Source organism: Stylophora pistillata, chromosome 6, assembly GCF_964205215.1.
Source record: "Stylophora pistillata chromosome 6, jaStyPist1.2, whole genome shotgun sequence".
Classification (NCBI taxonomy): Eukaryota; Metazoa; Cnidaria; class Anthozoa; order Scleractinia; family Pocilloporidae; genus Stylophora; species Stylophora pistillata.
Window position 1 is genome coordinate 12,044,208 of NC_142524.1, and position 22,885 is coordinate 12,067,092.

At 36.8% G+C, this 22,885-nt stretch overlaps 1 long non-coding RNA gene across 3 annotated transcripts; it reads right to left on the reverse strand.

The window, feature by feature from the left end:
- Positions 1 to 14,020: 14,020 nt before the first annotated feature.
- Positions 14,021 to 20,222, reverse strand: LOC111347171 (uncharacterized). 3 transcript variants are annotated; one of them, XR_015988577.1, is made up of 4 exons: positions 19,520 to 20,222; positions 16,392 to 16,523; positions 16,028 to 16,106; positions 14,021 to 15,827 (listed from the first exon to the last, which is right to left on the reverse strand). It is a non-coding gene; the product is annotated as an uncharacterized LOC111347171 (long non-coding RNA). The 3 variants fall into 3 exon arrangements; XR_015988576.1 differs by lacking the exon at positions 19,520 to 20,222 and adding an exon at positions 17,158 to 19,505 and having other exon boundaries at positions 16,067 to 16,106; XR_015988575.1 differs by lacking the exon at positions 19,520 to 20,222 and adding an exon at positions 17,158 to 19,505.
- Positions 20,223 to 22,885: the final 2,663 nt, after the last annotated feature.

Consider the following 22,885-nt stretch of genomic DNA (forward strand, 5'->3'; position numbering starts at 1 on the left):
GTTTACTCAGATAGTTATCTTTAAACATGACTGCGTCACTCCTTGGTTAAGTGTTTGCTAGCTTAACACGCCTCAATAATCTGTTTACTGTACACATTTAAGACATTAAGGAATGAAAATGGTGGATTAGGCAATATCTCTGACAACAAGCGGCACGCCCATAATGATGGCAAAGATTTCGTTGAACCTTTAATTTACCCACTACCTCTCCACTTATCTGTTCTACATGTTTGAAAAATTCACATGTTCTTCAGTTCTTACTCAGCGGCACTGATACCTTTATTCATGTATTCACGTAGATGTTTATCTTCAAACATAATTGCATCGCTTCCTGCTGAAGTGTTTTCGCGTTTAACACGGCTTTTTAGTCTGTTATATTTTAGTTACACAAGAGTTACTCATTGAAAACCCAATTATAATATGAGATGGAATGAAGTTGCATTGATATTTTATTGAACAACTATAATTCCCTGTTACCAAAGCATATTTTTACTGCATGTGTTAAAGCTATTATCGTTGTAAGCATTTTGCTCGTGAAGTGAACTGAATGTTGTCAAAAGACCATGAACAGGCAATATTCTCTTGATGTTGTTTATTGTAACAATAAGCTGCATCAAAATAACCATTGTTTCCCTTTGATCTAGTATCTAAAAGCCATACAATTTCATCTCAATCCAGTCCATATTATTGGAGACAGTGCGATTAAAATCATTAGCAGTGTCATGTTCAGCAGATTTAAGGATAAGTCCGGCTCTCACTCTTAAAGGGTTCTTTCTTATGTATATACCGTAAAAAAAAACCTGTTAGGTGTCGTTAACTCCTTAAATAGTCAAAACAACCCAGTTCAGTGAAATGAATAAATAATACAGTGAGGTCATGGTAATGGCTACCAAATGTACTGTGGTTTTGTTTTTATAACCTTCATTGTTAAAAAGGTTAATTGAGGAACAGAAATTCCGAATCAAGCAGTTTCTCTTTGACAAGAAGCGGCACGAGCATATTGATGACAAAGATTGCGTTTAGCCTTTAATTCATGCTACCACTTCTCCATCTATCTATTCTACTTTTTTGCATAATTCGCATTGTATGTTTACTCAGCGGCACTTATACCATTATTCATGTATTTATGTAGGAATTTATCTTCAAACATCATGGCATCGCTTCCTGCTGAAGTGTTTGCCCGTTCAACAAGTCTTTCTATACTATAAGTTACATTAGATTCACTCATTTAAACCCAAATTATAATATGAGATGAAATTAAATTGCATTGATATTTTGATGACCAACCATAATTTCCTATTACAAAAGCGTATTTTTACAGCACATATTAAAGATATGGTTGTGAGCATTTCGCTTGTGAAGTGAAGTAAATGTTGTCAAAAGACCATGAACAGACAATGTTCTCTTGATCTTGTTCATTCTAACAACAAGCTACATCAAAATGACTGTTGTTTGCGCTTCCCTTTGACCTAGTATGTAACAGCCATAAAATTTCATTTCGATCCAATCCATCTTATTGGAGACATCGTGGGACTAACATCTTTTGCAGCGCTATGTTCAGCAAAATTGATGATTAGTTTCTTGATTACACGTCACACAACACTGACATCTGGGCATCGGACTTAATAAATGCAATAAATAATAGTTATTTCAATATTCGAATAATATCTTTGGAAACGTTATATACAAAAAAATATACAGATAAAAGACCCACTACGAAATTTTGATTAGTAAGCCCATGTTCCCTTAAAGTTGAAATTCTCACTCTTAAAGGGTTCTTTCTTATGTATATACAGTAAAAGAAAAAAACCTGTAAGGTGTCGTTAACTCTCCTTAAATAGTCAACTCTGGGTATCGGACTTATTGAATGCAATAAATAAAAATACCTTTGAAAACATTATCTACAAAAAAATATTGAGATGAAAGACCCACTACGAATTTTTGATTAGTAAACCCATTTTCACTTAAATTTGAAATTCTCACTCTTAAAGGGTTATTTCTTAGGTATAAACTGTAAAAACAAACTTGTTAGTTGTCGTGAACTTCTCAAATAGTCAAAAGAATCCAGTTTAGTGAAGCTGGATACAACGAATAAATAATACAAGGAAGTCATGGTAATGGCTACCAAATGTAGTTTGGTTTACTTTTTTATGACAATCATTGTTAAAAGGGCTCCTTAAGGAATGAAATGGTGAGTTCTGCAGTTTCTCTTCGAGAAGAAGCGGCACGAGCATAATGTTGGCAAAGATTTCGTTGAACCTTTCATTTGTGCTATGACCTCTCCACTTATCTATTCTACTTCTTTGCATAAATCGCGTTTTGTATTTGCTTAGCGGTACTGATACCATTATTCATGTATTCATGTAGCGATTTATCTTCAAACATGATTGCATCGCTTCCTGCTGAGGTGTTCTCCCGTTTAACACGTCTTTATATCCTGTCAGTTACATTAGATTAACTCATTTAAAACCAAATTATAAAATGAGATGGGATTAAATTGCATTGATGTTTCGATGACCAACCATAATTTCCTATTACCTAAGCAAACTTTTGCAGCACATATTAGAGATATAGTTATAAGCATTTTGCTTGTGAAGTGAAATAAATGTCGTCAAAAGACCATGAACCGAGAATGTTCTCTGATGTAGTTCGTTGTAACAAGCTACATTAAAATGACCGTTGTTTCCGCTTCCCTTTGACCTGTTATGTAGAAGCCATAAAATTTCATTTCAATCCAATCCAAGTTTTTCCAGACATTGTGGGCATAACATCTTTAGCATCGCCCTGCTCAGCAGAATTGATGATTAGTTTCTTGATTACACATCACACAACACTGACCTCTGGGTATAGCACTTAAGGAATGGAATAAATAATAGTTATTTCAATATTCGAATAATATCTTTGGAAACGTAGCTACAAAAAATATTTAGATAAAAGACCCACTACGAGTTTTTGATTAGTAAACCCACGTTTACTTTAAGTTGAAATTTTCACTCTTAAAGGGTTCTTTCTTAGGTATAACCTGTAAAAACAAACCTGTTAGTTGTCGTTAACTCCTTAAATAGTCAAAACAATCCAGTTTAGTGAAGGTGGATACAACCAACAAATAATACAAGGAAACCATGGTGATGGCTACCAAATGTAGTTTGGTTTATTTTTTATGACAATCAATGTTAAAAGGGCTCCTTAAGGAATAAAATGGTGAGGTATGCAGTTTCTTTTCGAGAAGAAGCAGCACGAGCATAATGTTGGCAAAGATTTCGTTGAACCTTTCATTTGTGCTATGACCTCTACACTTATCTATTCTACTTGTTTGCATAAATCGCGTTTTATATTTGCTTAGCGGTACTGATACCATCATTCATGTATTCATGTAGCGATTTATCTTCAAACATGATTGCATCGCTTCCTGCTGAGGTGTTCTCCCGTTTAACACGTCTTTATATCCTGTAAGTTACATTAGATTAACTCATTTAAAACCAAATTATAAAATGAGATAGGATTAAATTGCATTGATGTTTCGATGACCAACCATAATTTCCTATTACCTAAGCCAATTTTTGCAGCACATATTAGACATATAGTTATAAGCATTCTGCTTGTGAAGTGAAATAAATGTCGTCAAAAGACCATGAACCGAGAATGTTCTCTGATGTAGTTCGCTGTAACAAGCTACATTAAAATGACCGTTGTTTCCGCTTCCCTTTGACCTGTTATGTAGAAGCCATAAAATTTCATTTCAATCCAATCCAAATTTCTCCAGACATTGTGGGCATAACATCTTTAGCATCGCCCTGCTCAGCAGAATTGATTATTAGTTTCTTGATTACACATCACACAACACTGACCTCTGGGCATTGCAATTAAGGAATGGAATAAATAATAGTTATTTCAATATTCGAATAATATCTTTGGAAACGTTACCTACATAAAATATTTAGATAAAAGACCCACTACGAATTTTTGATTAGTAAGCCCATGTTTACTTAAAGGTGAAATTTTCACTCTTAAAGGGTTCTTTCTTAGGTATAACCTGTAAAAACAAACCTGTTAGTTGTCGTTAACTCCTTAAATAGTCAAAACAATCCAGTTTAGTGAAGGTGGATACAATCAACAAATAATACAAGGAAACCATGGTGATGGCTACCAAATGTAGTTTGGTTTATTTTTTTATGACAATCAATGTTAAAAGGGCTCCTTAAGGAATAAAATGGTGAGGTATGCAGTTTCTTTTTGACAAGAAGCGGCACCAGCATAATGTTGGCAAAGATTTCGTTGAACCTTTCATTTGTGCTATGACCTCTACACTTATCTATTCTACTTGTTTGCATAAATCGCGTTTTATATTTGCTTAGCGGTACTGATACCATTATTCATGTATTCATGTAGCGATTTATCTTCAAACATGATTGCATCGCTTCCTGCTGAGGTGTTCTCCCGTTTAACAGGTGTTTTTGATCTGTAAGTTACATTAGATTAACTCATTTAAAACCAAATTATAAAATGAGATGGGATTAAATTGCATTGATGTTTCGATGACCAACCATAATTTCCTATTACCTAAGCAAACTTTTGCAGCACATATTAGAGATATAGTTATAAGCATTCTGCTTGTGAAGTGAAATAAATGTCGTCAAAAGACCATGAACCGAGAATGTTCTCTGATGTAGTTCGCTGTAACAAGCTACATTAAAATGACCGTTGTTTCCGCTTCCCTTTGACCTGTTATGTCGAAGCCATAAAATTTCATTTCAATCCAATCCAAGTTTTTCCAGACATTGTGGGCATAACATCTTTAGCATCGCCCTGCTCAGCAGAATTGATGATTAGTTTCTTGATTACACATCACACAACACTGACCTCTGGGCATTGCACTTAAGGAATGGAATAAATAATAGTTATTTCAATATTCGAATAATATCTTTGGAAACGTTAGCTACATAAAATCTTTAGATAAAAGACCCACTACGAATTTTTGATTAGTAAGCCCATGTTTACTTAAAGGTGAAATTTTCACTCTTAAAGGGTTCTTTCTTAGGTAAATACAGTAAAAAAAAAACCTGTTAGGTGTCGTTAACTCTCCTTAAATAGTCAACTCTGGGTATCGGACTTATTGAATTCAATAAATAAAAATACCTTTAAAAACGTTACGTACAATAAATATAGAGATAAAAGACCCAATACGACCTTTTGATTAGTAAACCCATGTTCACATAAAGTTGAAATTCTTACTCTTAAAGGGTTCTTTCTTATGTATATACAGTAAAAAAAAAAAACAGTTAGCTGTCGTTAACTCTCCTTAAATAGTCAAAAGAATCCAGTTTAGTGAAGCTGGATACAACGAATAAATAATACAAGGAAGTCATGGTAATGGCTACCAAATGTAGTTTGGTTTACTTTTTTATGACAATCATTGTTAAAAGGGCTCCTTAAGGAATAAAATGGTGAGTTCTGCAGTTTCTCTTCGAGAAGAAGCGGCACGAGCATAATGTTGGCAAAGATTTCGTTGAACCTTTCATTTGTGCTATGACCTCTCCACTTATCTATTCTACTTCTTTGCATAAATCGCGTTTTATATTTGCTTAGCGGTACTGATACCATCATTCATGTATTCATGTAGCGATTTATCTTCAAACATGATTGCATCGCTTCCTGCTGAGGTGTTCTCCCGTTTAACAGGTCTTGATAGCCTGTAAGTTACATTAGATTAACTCATTTAAAACCAAATTATAAAATGAGATGGGATTAAATTGCATTGATGTTTCGATGACCAACCATAATTTCCTATTACCTAAGCAAACTTTTGCAGCACATATTAGAGATATAGTTATAAGCATTCTGCTTGTGAAGTGAAATAAATGTCGTCAAAAGACCATGAACCGAGAATGTTCTCTGATGTAGTTCGCTGTAACAAGCTACATTAAAATGACCGTTGTTTCCGCTTCCCTTTGACCTGTTATGTCGAAGCCATAAAATTTCATTTCAATCCAATCCAAGTTTTTCCAGACATTGTGGGCATAACATCTTTAGCATCGCCCTGCTCAGCAGAATTGATGATTAGTTTCTTGATTACACATCACACAACACTGACCTCTGGGCATTGCACTTAAGGAATGGAATAAATAATAGTTATTTCAATATTCGAATAATATCTTTGGAAACGTTAGCTACATAAAATATTTAGATAAAAGACCCACTACGAATTTTTGATTAGTAAGCCCATGTTTACTTAAGGGTGAAATTTTCACTCTTAAAGGGTTCTTTCTTAGGTAAATACAGTAAAAAAAAAAACCTGTTAGGTGTCGTTAACTCTCCTTAAATAGTCAACTCTGGGTATCGGACTTATTGAATTCAATAAATAAAAATACCTTTAAAAACGTTACGTACAATAAATATAGAGATAAAAGACCCAATACGACCTTTTGATTAGTAAACCCATGTTCACATAAAGTTGAAATTCTTACTCTTAAAGGGTTCTTTCTTATGTATATACAGTAAAAAAAAAAAACAGTTAGCTGTCGTTAACTCTCCTTAAATAGTCAAAAGAATCCAGTTTAGTGAAGCTGGATACAACGAATAAATAATACAAGGAAGTCATGGTAATGGCTACCAAATGTAGTTTGGTTTACTTTTTTATGACAATCATTGTTAAAAGGGCTCCTTAAGGAATAAAATGGTGAGTTCTGCAGTTTCTCTTCGAGAAGAAGCGGCACGAGCATAATGTTGGCAAAGATTTCGTTGAACCTTTCATTTGTGCTATGACCTCTCCACTTATCTATTCTACTTCTTTGCATAAATCGCGTTTTATATTTGCTTAGCGGTACTGATACCATCATTCATGTATTCATGTAGCGATTTATCTTCAAACATGATTGCATCGCTTCCTGCTGAAGTGTTCTCCCGTTTAACAGGTCTTGATAGCCTGTAAGTTACATTAGATTAACTCATTTAAAACCAAATTATAATATGAGATGGGATTAAATTGCATTGATGTTTCGATGACCAACCATAATTTCCTATTACCTAAGCAAACTTTTGCAGCACATATTAGAGATATAGTTATAAGCATTCTGCTTGTGAAGTGAAATAAATGTCGTCAAAAGACCATGAACCGAGAATGTTCTCTGATGTAGTTCGTTGTAACAAGCTACGTTAAAATGACCGTTGTTTCCGCTTCCCTTTGACCTGTTATGTCGAAGCCATAAAATTTCATTTCAATCCAATCCAAGTTTTTCCAGACATTGTGGGCATAACATCTTTAGCATCGCCCTGCTCAGCAGAATTGATTATTAGTTTCTTGATTACACATCACACAACACTGACCTCTGGGTATAGCACTTAAGGAATGGAATAAATAATAGTTATTTCAATATTCGAATAATATCTTTGGAAACGTTAGCTACAAAAAATATTTAGATAAAAGACCCACTACGAATTTTTTATTAGTAAACCCACGTTTACTTAAAGTTGAAATTTTCACTCTTAAAGGGTTCTTTCTTAGGTATAACCTGTAAAAACAAACCTGTTAGTTGTCGTTAACTCCTTAAATAGTCAAAACAATCCAGTTTAGTGAAGATGGATACAACCAACAAATAATGCAAGGAAACCATGGTGATGGCTACCAAATGTAGTTTGGTTTATTTTTTTATGACAATCAATGTTAAAAGGGCTCCTTAAGGAATAAAATGGTGAGTTCTGCAGTTTCTTTTTGACAAGAAGCAGCACGAGCATAATGTTGGCAAACATTTCGTTGAACCTTTCATTTGTGCTATGACCTCTACACTTATCTATTCTACTTGTTTGCATAAATCGCGTTTTATATTTGCTTAGCGGTACTGATACCATCATTCATGTATTCATGTAGCGATTTATCTTCAAACATGATTGCATCGCTTCCTGCTGAGGTGTTCTCCCGTTTAACACGTCTTTATATCCTGTAAGTTACATTAGATTAACTCATTTAAAACCAAATTATAAAATGAGATGGGATTAAATTGCATTGATGTTTCGATGACCAACCATAATTTCCTATTACCTAAGCAAACTTTTGCAGCACATATTAGAGATATAGTTATAAGCATTCTGCTTGTGAAGTGAAATAAATGTCGTCAAAAGACCATGAACCGAGAATGTTCTCTGATGTAGTTCGCTGTAACAAGCTACATTAAAATGACCGTTGTTTCCGCTTCCCTTTGACCTGTTATGTCGAAGCCATAAAATTTCATTTCAATCCAATCCAAGTTTTTCCAGACATTGTGGGCATAACATCTTTAGCATCGCCCTGCTCAGCAGAATTGATGATTAGTTTCTTGATTACACATCACACAACACTGACCTCTGGGCATTGCACTTAAGGAATGGAATAAATAATAGTTATTTCAATATTCGAATAATATCTTTGGAAACGTTAGCTACATAAAATCTTTAGATAAAAGACCCACTACGAATTTTTGATTAGTAAGCCCATGTTTACTTAAAGGTGAAATTTTCACTCTTAAAGGGTTCTTTCTTAGGTAAATACAGTAAAAAAAAAACCTGTTAGGTGTCGTTAACTCTCCTTAAATAGTCAACTCTGGGTATCGGACTTATTGAATTCAATAAATAAAAATACCTTTAAAAACGTTACGTACAATAAATATAGAGATAAAAGACCCAATACGACCTTTTGATTAGTAAACCCATGTTCACATAAAGTTGAAATTCTTACTCTTAAAGGGTTCTTTCTTATGTATATACAGTAAAAAAAAAAAACAGTTAGCTGTCGTTAACTCTCCTTAAATAGTCAAAAGAATCCAGTTTAGTGAAGCTGGATACAACGAATAAATAATACAAGGAAGTCATGGTAATGGCTACCAAATGTAGTTTGGTTTACTTTTTTATGACAATCATTGTTAAAAGGGCTCCTTAAGGAATAAAATGGTGAGTTCTGCAGTTTCTCTTCGAGAAGAAGCGGCACGAGCATAATGTTGGCAAAGATTTCGTTGAACCTTTCATTTGTGCTATGACCTCTCCACTTATCTATTCTACTTCTTTGCATAAATCGCGTTTTATATTTGCTTAGCGGTACTGATACCATCATTCATGTATTCATGTAGCGATTTATCTTCAAACATGATTGCATCGCTTCCTGCTGAAGTGTTCTCCCGTTTAACAGGTCTTGATAGCCTGTAAGTTACATTAGATTAACTCATTTAAAACCAAATTATAATATGAGATGGGATTAAATTGCATTGATGTTTCGATGACCAACCATAATTTCCTATTACCTAAGCAAACTTTTGCAGCACATATTAGAGATATAGTTATAAGCATTCTGCTTGTGAAGTGAAATAAATGTCGTCAAAAGACCATGAACCGAGAATGTTCTCTGATGTAGTTCGCTGTAACAAGCTACATTAAAATGACCGTTGTTTCCGCTTCCCTTTGACCTGTTATGTCGAAGCCATAAAATTTCATTTCAATCCAATCCAAGTTTTTCCAGACATTGTGGGCATAACATCTTTAGCATCGCCCTGCTCAGCAGAATTGATGATTAGTTTCTTGATTACACATCACACAACACTGACCTCTGGGCATTGCACTTAAGGAATGGAATAAATAATAGTTATTTCAATATTCGAATAATATCTTTGGAAACGTTAGCTACATAAAATATTTAGATAAAAGACCCACTACGAATTTTTGAGTGAGTTCTGCAGTTTCTCTTTGACAAGAAGCGGCGCCAGCATAATGTTGGCAAAGATTTCGTTGAACCTTTCATTTGTGCTATGACCTCTCCCCTTATCTATTCTACTTGTTTGCATAAATTGTTTTATTTTTGCTTAGTTGTACTGATACCATTATTCATGTATTGATGTAGATATTTATCTTCAAACATGATTGCATCGCTTCCTGCTGAAGTGTTTTCCCGTTCAACCATTCTTTTTATCCTGTACGTACATTAGATTCACTCATTTGAATACCGCAAATTATAATATGAGATGGAATTAAGTTGCATTGATATTTTGATGACCAACCATAATTCCCCTTTACCAAAGCATGTATTTACTGCACGTATTAAAGATATTGTAGTAAGATTGTACGCATTTTGCTTGTGAAGTGAAGTGAGACCATAAAGACTCTTTATAACGAGCCTCATGCCGTTAGCAACCAAAAAAAATCTTGGTATCCAACAGAGAATACGTACTTTTAGTCCGCATTCTCTGCTTGATACCTAGTAGCTTGCTTGGGTAAAATCATTGATCATATTTCTCTTCTAATCTGATAGAGGCATAGGGTAAAATATGGACTGGACTGGACTGGACTATTGTTTGGACGATGTTTTGGACTATTTTTGGATGATTTTTTGGACGATTTTATAAGGGGGAATCACACCTTTAGTACTAAGGGAGGGGTGGGTGCAGTCGAAAAATACTGAGGGAGGGGTGGGGGAGGAGTGTTAGTACTCAGGGAGGGGTGGTAGGGGGTTAATGGAGCTTTTATTCGATCGTAATAATTATTTTAATGGGTTTTTCGACTGACTTTTCCTACATCAACACTTTGTGCTGGGCCGCGGCGTTTCTTTAATTGTTTAGCCATGCGAAAGCGAAACTGCCACGTAAACACTGGACTTTAATTATTATTGAAAATATCGCGTTTACGATCCTCCATTGTTGAGTTACCAGTCTGGCATAGGTTATGCGTGTGCCTTTTGAGTCGACTTGTGCACCATCAGTTTTCCTTTGTGCAATTACCAGATTTATCTATCTTTCTTTTGTCATTGACGTTATCAGACGAGATCACAGAATTTCCGTTCCTTGGCGCTTGACTTAAGCTGCAAATATAGAATTCACAAGAGCTATCGAAATTTTAACGCTTGTACGTTCACTATATGAAATCATTTTTGGTACAATCGTACAAAGCAATATTCTCTCAGATGTCTCGTTAACACAGATCTCGAAAACGCAGACCGCAGACAGCACACCTCGAAAACGCACATCTCGAAAAACATGTATATGGTGTGTAATTACCAGATTTATCTCTCTTCCTTTTGTTATTGATTTTATGAGACGAGATCTCGGAATTTCAGTTATGCGAAAGCAAAACTGTTAAGTAAACACTGGACTTTAATTTATATTTAAAATGCTACGTTTACGATCCTCCACTGTTGAGTTATCCGTGTGCCTTTTGAGTCGACTTGTGTGTGCACTATCAGTTGCTTCACGTTTTCCTTTGTGTATATAGTATGTTATTACTGAATTTATCTATCTTCCTTTTGTCAGTGATCTTATCAGACGAGATCACATAATTTCGCACTACACCGAAATACCCAGTTAAACAATAGAGTGTTTCTGTAAAGGAGGTGTCGGCTGATAGTTGCCCCGCGGGAATTTGATGTTCTAAAAACAAATATTTTCCCGAGAAGCGAAGCTTCGAGGGCAAATATGCTGCTTTTAAGGTCATCAAATTTTCAAGGGGCAACTATTAGATTGATGGTTCCGAGACATAAACACTCTATTGTCGTTATTGTTCACCACTAAATTTTCTTCCGCGCACCAGTTTAAAAACAATCAATAATTATTACGATCGAGTAAAAGCTCCACTAACCAGTAGTGCTTACAATTACAACCACCTACCACCCCTCCCTGAGTAATAGCACTCTTCCCCCACCCCTCCCTCAGTACTTTTCGACTGCACCCACCCCTTCCTGAGTACTAAAGGTGTACCTCTCCCCTTATAAAATCGTCCAAAATAGCCCAAAAAAACGTCCAAAAAATCGTCCAAAATATCGTCCAGTCCGGTCGATATTTTACCCTGTCTCTGATAGAGGCGTCAACTTTTACGCAATCATGTCATCATCCTGTGGCGTGAAAAGGTAATTAAAGAAGCGGTATCCAAAAAAAGTGTACATGGTCGGCGCTTATACTGATGAGACAAAGCGCTCGCCTGGAGCATGTTGCAGCTGATGATAGTCACGTTGAAGAAATTAACAAATGGTAAACACCACAGCGTACACTATTGAGTTATGGATGCACGCGGGAGGTTGCTAAGCACGAAAGAAGCGTAAGAGTCGCTCGAGGCGATAGCCGAGAGCGACTCTAGCTTCTTGAGTGCTTAGCAAACTTCCCAAGTGCATCCATAACTCAATAGTGTACGCTGTGGTGTTTACCATTTGTTTTATAACATAACATTGATACATTGTAGCTAAAGAGTTCCCTTTTATTCAACAAATCTTACGGGACCAGAAAAAACAAGCGGGCGCGTAAAAATAGTCTTTGCATTTGCTCACGTCAGCAGCGTACACCCATGGGCAAATGGGGGACGCTAAATTGACCAATCAGGGCGCGCGCTTTGCTTTGGTTATGTTATAACATTTCTTAGTCAATGCTTGCGTATTCAGTTGACTTCATTAATACTAACACAGGCTGCGACGCTTATTTACTACGACATCTAACTGGCGGCCTGAGTGTTTTGTTTTCTAATCAGTTCTACCCGATTTTTGTTTTCGGATCGGAGACAAAATAAATTCCTGAACCGACGATTTTTTTCCGCTGTGTTTGGAATCTTTGACAGCTGACGCTCGGTGGTGTATTTTTTGAGCATCCGGATACCAGTTATTGGGAATGAACTCGGCGAATTAATATTACAACCTATCATTTCTTTTGCTGTTTAACGCAGAGTCCACAATACATGGCGGCTCTTTCTCGCTGATACTTATGTCGCATTTATAGTTTACACACTGTTCCAGTTTTTTTTTAACTTTATTCATTTAGTACTCATAGGATTATTTGTCACTGGCCTTCAGATGATCTATATTGGTGCCGGAATCCTCGAGATGGTTGCGAGAGATTCAGACATTATAGGAACGATTTGATAAAGGCACTGGTGTTGAAATTCTTTTTGCGCTACCTCCTCGGCAACGATAATTTAAATCGTGAATAAACAGAGACCGGGAGTAGTAATCATTGTTTTCAAATCAAGATAGGAGATGTTGAACAAGGTGACAAAGCTTACGAAGTGAAAAATTATTAGGCGTGCAATGTGTGCCTGAAAAATGCGAAAGAGGAGGAAGGAGAAATTAGTTTAAACAGACGAAGACCAACTTTCGTTTAATGACACGGTACGAACAAGTTTGAACTCCCTTGAACTTTAACAGGGTTCGTACTGTCTTGCAAGTCCGTGAATTTCAGAGGAGGTCCGCCAATGAATTCAATAAATCCTTTGAAAGTCCTTGAATTTCTATTTTCTTACAGCTTCCTTGAGAGGGGTGGAACGTTAACTTTTTCCAAAAACCAACTGTAAATAAGTCAAGCGTTTTTCGCTGGGGTCGTTTTGGAAATTAACATGGAGCGCGGTAGTAGATCCAGTAATGCGTTATTGACTAAGCATAAGGACTCAAACCTGAGCCAAGGGTTGAGAGCCAAGAGAGAGCTTGCCTGCAGGTTACACAAGGACAAAATGGCTGCGATGCTGGCCACCGCCGAAAACGAAAAAAAGGAAAGGCAAACAGCCAATCAGTTCGCAGAATTTGCTACAGCTTGCACCGCTTGTGAAGCCTACCATATAAATAGGCAAGGTAATGCGCCGGCGTAATATAACTCTTCAAGCAAGAATCTCTCCTAACATATTTATCAAAGGTAGTCAAAGTTTAAAATGTTATGAGAGCTGAAAAAGAAAGGGTTTCTGTGTCGCGCTTATTCAGAGCTACAAGTTTGGATGGTCGGGGGTGGGCGCCTATTCAAGGAAATACGGTATATCGATTACTTGAGACCGTGCGCGTTACTTCGTGTTGTTTCATAATCCATTTTATCTCATATTGCCCAGTTTGTCAGGAAATCAGTCGTCGTCGTATGTTTACGTCGTACAAAAACGTCGCATCAGAAGTTTCACGATCTAGCTTCGCAAAGAAATGTACCAGCTGTTGTTTTGCCTTTGTTTTTTTATTGATTTCTTTTTGTTGACAGCATTTTGTTTTTTGACGTTCTCTTCCCGTCGCGGTTTGCAGAGCGACTTCTAGCAGTAAATAAAGGTGTTTCTCAAATTTTTTGTCTCAAATGACCATTTATTCCTGTCGCTCTGCTGTAGATAGGTGAAGAGCTCAAAGAGCAGAAAAGTTTGAGTCACAAGTATTTCTTCACGTTACATATCCCAGAAGCGCTTAGGCATTACTCTGAATGCCAGGATTTCAGCCTGTGTGAACCAGAAAGGATAGACAACACTTCCCTGTAATAACAATGAATGAAAAACTAAGTATGTTATATATCCCAGAAGCCCTAAGGCATTACAATGAATGCCAGGACTTCAGCCTAGGTCAACCATTGAGGATAGACAACACTTCCCTCGAATAACCTGTGATTGTCAAAGAAACTACGTATGTTATGTATCCTAGAAGCACTGAGGCATTACTCTGAATATCAGGACTTCAGCCTGGGTGAAGCAGAAAAGATAGACAACACTTCCCTATATTAACCATGAATGAAAAACTAATTATATTATATATCCCAGAAGCACTCAGGCATTACACTGAACGCCAGAGCTTCAGCCTGGCTGAACCTGAGATAGGATAGACACTTCCCTATATTAACCATGAATGAAAAGCTAAGTATACGTTATATATTCCGGAAGCACTCAGGCATTTAACTGAATGCCAGGACTTTAGCCTAGGTGAACCAGAAAGGATAGACATCACTTCCCAAGATTGACCATGAATGAAAAGCTAAGTATGTTATATATCCCAGAAGCACTAAGGCATTACACTGAATGCCAGGACTTCAGCCTGGGTGAACCAGAAAGGATCGATAGACAACACTTCCCTATATTAACCATGAGTGAAAAACTAAGTATATTATATATCCCAGAAGCACTCAGGCATTACACTGAATGCCATAGCTTCAGCCTGGCTGAACCTGAGATAGGATAGACACTTCCCTATATTAACCATGAATGAAAAGCTAAGTATACATTATATATTCCAGAAGCACTCAGGCATTACACTGAATGCCAGGACTTCAGCCTGGGTGAACCAGAAAGGATCGATAGACAACACTTCCCTATATTAACCATGAGTGAAAAACTAAGTATATTATATATCCAAGAAGCGCTCAAGCATAATACACTGAATGCCAGGACTTCAACCTGGGTGAACCAGAAAGGATAGACAACACTTCCCTATATTAACCATGAATGAAAAACTAAGTATATTATATATCCCAGAAGCACTCAGGCATTACACTGAATGCCAGTACTTCAGCCTAGGTGAACCAGAAAGGATAGACAACACTTCCCTATAATATCCATGAATGAAAAACTAAGTATATCATATATCCCAGAAGCGCTCAGGCATTACTCTGAATGCCAGGACTTCAACCTGGGTGAACCAGAAAGGATAGACAACACTTTCCTATATTAACCATGAATGAAAAACTAAGTATATCATATCTCCCAGAAGCGCTCAGGCAGTACACTGAATGCCAGGACTTCAGCCTGGGTGAACCAGAAAGGATAGACAACACTTCCCTACATTGACCGTGAATGAAAAACTAAGTTTGCTATATATCCCAGAAGCCCTCAGGCATTACGCTGAGTGCTATATCAATCTAAGAAATATGACAAATTAATACATATCTCAGAAGTGACCAGGCAACACTAAACAAAAGATTATTATTACAGGATTAAACTTCAAGAAAATAGATTTCTTTCAAATAAAACACTGTTGACTGTGTCACACTACAACGGGTGCACACAATTTAAAAATTCAAATGTTATACATTGCATGCAGAGCACATAAATTGACGTCACATGGCTCCTCTTCAAGGAGAAAGAGCAAGTCATCTCTTAACCCCATCCGTCTGAAACAGACAGAAAAAAAAAACAGTGAATTTAGTTTCCACCTTTATAATCCAAACCTACCATATTTCTGCTGGTAACTGTCTGTCAAAGTATCCCAAGTGAGATTTAAAGACATGGGTTCCAAACAGAAAGTGAAGTACCATACTGTAAGTTGGACTTTTTTATGCATGTCAATACAGAAATGCAGAGTTGTACCTACCCCCCCCAATATTTGCTTTGCTCTTTGGGAAACACTCACCAAAGGCTTCCCCACGAGGAACATCAGGACAGGCACATTCCTATAAATGAAGTGCATGTATAACTTAATAATGAATTAACTGGGCTAAAGTCATATAATGTTCACTACTATTTGTAGATATATAATCACTCTTCACCACAGATAAAATACGTTCATGTTTGTGGAAAGATTTCTGCCTTTCCATAAAGTCAAGAAAGCCAAGAAAGCTCTCACTAATTGATTACAAATAAATTGCAACACAAATACCAGTAACCTGAATGTGTTTTGTGTTATTGTAGAATTCTGTTATGATGCATGTCATTTAGCAATTGCAGGTATAACCGACCTTCATAACTTTGCAGAATACACAGCACTCTGCATGTGTCCAATCCTCGCTTGCAAAGTTCATTGCTATATTTGTCGGCACTACCACCTTTTTGCTTGAGTAGCAATATCAGTGCTTTGTAATCAAGAGTAACTGTCATGAAAAAAAGACAAGAAAATAATATCAAGTTGAAGTTTAAATAGCCACACCATAGATCTCAAAAGGTAGACTTTCAATTGAACACCAAAAGACCATTTTCCCAGATATTTTTTAACACTGCCAAGCATAAAATGATTCAATAATACTATAACATGGCTTGACATGTAACATACAAACATTGCAAAAATAAAAATAAAAAGATAAAAAAAAATATGAAAAGTCAAGATTGGCAGACATAAATAACCTAGAAATTTAACTTTAAAACATCTTCCATCAACCACTATTCCAGTTAAATTCTCAATGGCATCCCTCTGGCGATTTAAATCTCTTACCGCAGAAAAATAGAAATGGAGTAAATTATAATACTGTCAAGACCTTGTCAAGGCAACAAACCGGATATTTCTCTTAATGTAGCCATAAAAAGTGATCATCGAAGACTTATAAGCTGCAAAATCAAACTCAGGCACTTTGCTGGATTTTTAATGAAATTTAACGGTATTATGTGATTTCCCTGCCAAGCAGAAATGAGTTCTAATACACCACAAAACCAACATTCACAACAAAACATGAGAAAGCAAATACACTTTTTCCGACATTAATAAAAATATAATAACTTTAAGACTTACACCGGTTCGTCCTAGCTTGGAAATGCTAAGTAAGACCCCATTTACACGAGCAATTTTTATGTGGCAAGTGTATGTAGCCATTTTTATTTGCCTGTGTAGATGGCTCGATTAATATTTGTTGTCAATTTGCGTCAGTAATGATTTTGCACAGCGGAGATGCTCATGGACAGGAAAAAAGCAAGATGGCGAAAGTCAGAAGACGTGCCAGACGTGTTGCAGCTTTAGGCGCGTTTGTCACATTGTAGGCGGCGTCTCGTCTACACGGACAATTTTTTTATGTGGCACTATTTATTTGCCACATAAAAACTAACACGCCAGCTTTTCAAACACTAACACGACAGCCTTTATTTTATTGTTCTTCTGAAGCGCGCCAACGTTCCACTCAGCGACATTATAAAGTTTTATTGCACCGTGATAAGATCTGTTTTAGAGTACTGTGCGCCAGTTTTCCATCACGCGCTCCCACAGTATCTTAGCGACGACATTGAACGAGTGCAAAGGAGAGCGCTCTCCATCATTTGTCCTTATGCGTCATATTTCGTATGTTTGGCCAGATTCGACTTGGTAACCTTGTACGCGAGACGCGTGGCTCTGTGTAGCAAGCTTTCGAGTCTATCACGTCATGCCCGGATCACAAACTCGTGCCTGTCTTACCTCCTAAGAGAGAACACAGACATAATCTAAGACAGTCCAGGGCTCATGTCATGCCCCGTACACATACAAATCGTTTTAAGAACACTTTTATTCCAAGTATGTATACACAAATTTAAATTTTTTTTAGACTAGCTTGTACATAGTCATATATAGAGAGTTTTTCGCATTTATGGTTTTATTATAATTTCAACTTGTATTTGGAACTCATTTAGTCCTAGTTCTAAGTAATAGTAACGCAATTCAGTCTAGGACTGCCATGTTCGATATTCTAATAAACTATCTCTCTATCTATCTATCTTCAGCAAATGCAGTTGTCACATAAAAATTGGTCATTTTTCATCATCTACATGGGCAAATAAAAATTGCCACATAAAAATTGCCATATAAAAATTGCTCGTGTAGACGGGGCTTAACGTTTGCCAAGCTTCCAGGATCCTCGACTGCAGTTTGAAAAACCGCAGGGTCCTGTCTGGTACTCCGAGAGATTGCAAAAACTGAGGGCTACTGTCACCCAGCATTGTTTCCAACGCTTGCAGTAGGCTGGTGCTGTTAATTCTAATTTTCTCAGCGACGTCGCCGAGCATTCGCCCCACCTCAGGACTGTGGACCTGACCTGGGATTACATCTGATCGATGTCCACACATCCTCGGGGACCTTCTCCTCCTTCTCCTTAGTTTTAACTTTGATGCTGGTCTTACTTAGCTGACTTTTTAATTTCTTCTAATGGGGATTCTAGCTGACTCTGCGCTTGATTGAGGTCGGCCTTTAGTCGATCATTTTCAATTCGAATAGCTGCGGAGGCATCACGAGCATCATTAATAAGGTTAATGCGAAAGTTAGTGCTCTTAGGAGAGTTCGTAAATTCATACCTTCAGAAGTGATGGTCAATATTTACAAGGCATTTATATTGCCACACTTAGAGTACTGTGCTCCAGTCTTAGTTGGGTTATCATCTGGCCTATCTAACAAACTGGAGCTCACTAATCAGTATGCCATTAGAACTCTTTTAAACATGGCTAAGTCAAACTCATATAGTACCTTACTTGACCATGTGGGACTGAAGACCCTAGAGCATCGCAGATATTCTCATGCTCTCTGCCTTTTTTATAAATGCTTATATAACATGGGGCCGAATAATATTAGGGAGATGTTTTTATTTCGTAATAATAAATATGACCTCAGAGGCTTCTTCAAGCTTGATCAGCCTACTTATTCTAGCAGATTCATGCATAGGTCATATCAATACGTCACTACAAGATTATGGAATAATCTACCTGACTATGCAAGAAGAGCTCCATCTCTTAATATTTTTAAATCAATGCTGGACGAGGTCAACTTGACTACCAGTGTGGAGTGTGAATGCAACTTTTGTACATAGTTTATTTTATCCCTAGCTTGTTCCCTCTTAGTCTTATTGATTCCTATTTATTTCCTATATATGCATCATACGTCCACATCATTTACATGTGTCGGGAGGCTTTGAAGAATGAGGCATAACACAATAGATGCTATTCTTATTCAATGACATGTAAATGAGTGGCCGGGTATTCTGAAGTTTAGCCGATTTTATAGTTCCTTTTTATTACTATTATCATCATCATTGTCTAGCTTGTTATACATATTATTTTAACCTGGCACGTTCACGTTAAAACGAGTTATACTCAATTGTGAAATGTGGATAAATAAATTACTTACTACTTACTTACTTACTTTCGAGCAGCTTTCAGCTCCGCGCGAGAGTCATAGCTTGGTCGAGTCTTGCTAATCTCCGTTTTGATTTTAAGCGAATTTATTTTATCGATGAACCAAAGATATTTCATCACTTCTCCTTCCTTGAATTTCTGCCGGAAGATGGCAGAAACAACTCCAGATAGAGAAGCGATGGCCACTTTGTTTTTCTGAACATATCCGCCATCCAAGCTTCCGCCATTTTACAAATCCGATAGCCGGACCATGCAAAACTCGCTTGGAAAATGTGCCACTAACACACTACTTCAGAAAAACTTGCTGACCCTTATGCCACATTTCTTGAAATTTATGATAAACCTTTCCCTTGGCTTATCTGTAGAAGGAGAATGCAGCAATTCAACTGTTCGAAGTTCGAAGGGATCCACTAATGCACTCGACCGCGGTAAACTAAACTTTCCCGCTTTAGTCTATGCATATTAATATGAAATCCAATCTTGAAATATGAATAGGCCGATCCAGCCCGTAAAAAAAAAACAGGCTTAATTGTACCCAGCAGGAATAGACATGTTGTACAAATTCAAGCAATTACTCAGATTACTGTGAGCAATTATCGAAAAAGGCTGTCAAGGCGATGGTGGAAACTTAGCCGGTTTATGACGTCACTCCATAGCAACCAGCCTTTTCGAATATTTGAGCTTTTACGGGAGGCTCGTCGATGTATAGAGTCTACGAAATCAACCTAGCTAGTATTATTCGTTCAGTTTGTTTATTGAAAAATCCTGGTAGGTGAGTTAATGCTAAAAGCAATTGAAACAATAAAACTACGATGCCTTTCAATGAAGTGGGGCATAATCAATAAAACAGGGCATCATAATATATACCGTTTTAAGTGTGAAGTTCCTCTTCAGAAAGAATTAGCAAATGCAAAATTATGAGAATTTTATCCATGCAAGAATAACCCTATTTATCCATTTTACTTATTTATATAGTTTCTTAGTAATTTCATACTCATTTATGTACACATTTATTAATCATCTGTTTACGCAGTTATTTATCTTCAAACATAATTGCGTCGCTCCCTGCGAAAGTGTTTGCCATTTTAACACGCCTCAGTAGTCAGCTCACCGCACACATTTACAGTCAAACTAAGTGAAGCATACTCCTCAAGATTGCATTAATGAATTGATCATTTAGATATTGAACCCGCCAGTCGTTTCAAGAATGCAATAATGAATTGATTATTTGATTGTTGAATCTGTTAGCCGTTTCACGAATGCAATAATGGATTGATTATTTGAATACTGAACCCGATAGACGTATCCGTTTTGAAAAGGCGAGGATCATTGTTCAAATCAGAAGTCCATTTCTGATTAGACCAATAAGATTGTTCTATTCGAGGATCATTGTTCAAATCAGAAGTCCATTTCTGATTAGACCAATAAGATCGTTCTATTCGAGGAATCCTGAAAATGAACAAACTACACTGTAAAAACACTGCGAAAACAGTCGATCGCAAATATTGACGAAATAAAAAAGTCTTGCGATGGCTTTTCCCGTAAACTATTTTCTTCGACCATGAATGCACACAAGAATTTATTTCTACAAGTTTGTCAAGATGTAAATAGGCGAAAAAAAGCTGTCGATAGCATTCCATTTACAATATTTAATTTACAAGTTCTACACAACACTCGAACTCACCTTTCCCGCCATGTCTGACGCCACGAAATGGTTCCATTTCACCATCACGTGTTTGCATAATCCAATCAGAAATGGACTTCTGATTTGAACAATGATCCCCGCCTTTTCAAAACAAATACGGCTATCGGGTTCAATATTCAAATAACCAAGCCATTATTGCATTCTTGAAACGGTTAGCGGGTACCATGTTCAAACATTCAATTCGTTATTGCGCTCCTGAAACGATTAACGGGTTCAATATTCAAGTAATCAAATCATTAATGTAATCCTGAAGGGTACGTTTTACTTAGTTTGACTGTAAGATATTAATAAGGATTGATAGTGGTGGATAAGGCAGTATCTCTTTAATTTATACTACCACTCCACTTATAAGCATAAGGCTGCTGTGAAAAAAAACGCGCTATGCAGTTTTAATGCACCCTTTATCTGTGCTACTACCTCTCCACTTATCTATTCTGCCTATTTGTATAGTTCGTATTTTTATGTTTCATTTATGTACTGATACCATTATTTGTGAATTCATTTAGAGATTTATCGTTCAACGTGATTGACTCTCTCCCTGATAAAGTGTTTACCAACTTAACTCGTCTTGAGTACTTGTAAGTGACATAGGCGAGTGGAGACCAGCCATTAAAAACCATTTTGCCGTGCCTCTGTCTAGGAGTATATCACAGATGACGTGGAAATAAAGTAAGAACAAACAGTAGCACAGAAAGCAAAGCCGAGTGCGTCACTGATATTCTTACCACATTTTTACGTCTCCTGAGATGCAACCGAACAGACCCACCGCAATATGGAACCCACTGGTTCTATATAATAGAGAAGTGATTGGTAGGAACCAATTAAAACGCGTGTATAACTAGCTCCTGTCAAGCAATAGAAGGAACAGCAATAATTAAATCTGGGCGTTGCCGTGTGGAAGAAGGTGCGCACCATCGCAACTAATAAAAACCAGCGAGCGTAGCTTCGCTATTAATATTATAGATATTTATATTTTTTTCGCTACTGCAAGTAAATGACTCGAGAACAATAAGCATTATGTGCGTGGAGCAGGATTATTTTCACTACATGCAGTAAAGATATTATCATTTTGTACGTTTCGCATTCACAGATGACTAAATATCACTTGCTTTAAAAATTTGAATTGTTTGGTCCAGTACCTGAACCATCAAAGTTCCACCGTTCTTTAATCATTCCACCATATATTTACGATGCTGTTTTGTTTTAGATTATTAAGTCACAATGGCATAAAGCATGTTCCACATGGAGCCTTCTATCACATGACCAAACTACGGTTCTTGTAAGTAAATGATTAGAAGATATTTGGCTGCAAAATTAGTTCCTTTTGCCTTTTTGTCAAAAATAAAAGCCATTTTTGGTGAAGTTGCTTCTAGATTCAAAGGAAAATTATAGCACGCTGGAAATACGGCAAATTACGAAATATCACCCACATATTTACATCTGTAGTTGTTTACATTTCGAGAGGTTACCATTGGAGATGACTCATAGCTTTCGTCATTCCTTGGGTTCAAACAACGGCTGAATGGTCTCTGAAAGTGGCGACAAAGGTGTGATATCATCAACTCACTCCTAACAGAGCTTTGGTGAATAAAAGTAGAACCGTGTACTACCTCGTTACTCACAAAGAATGATAAAAGTGCAACTGTCTCTCCCTCCTTTATAGTTCAA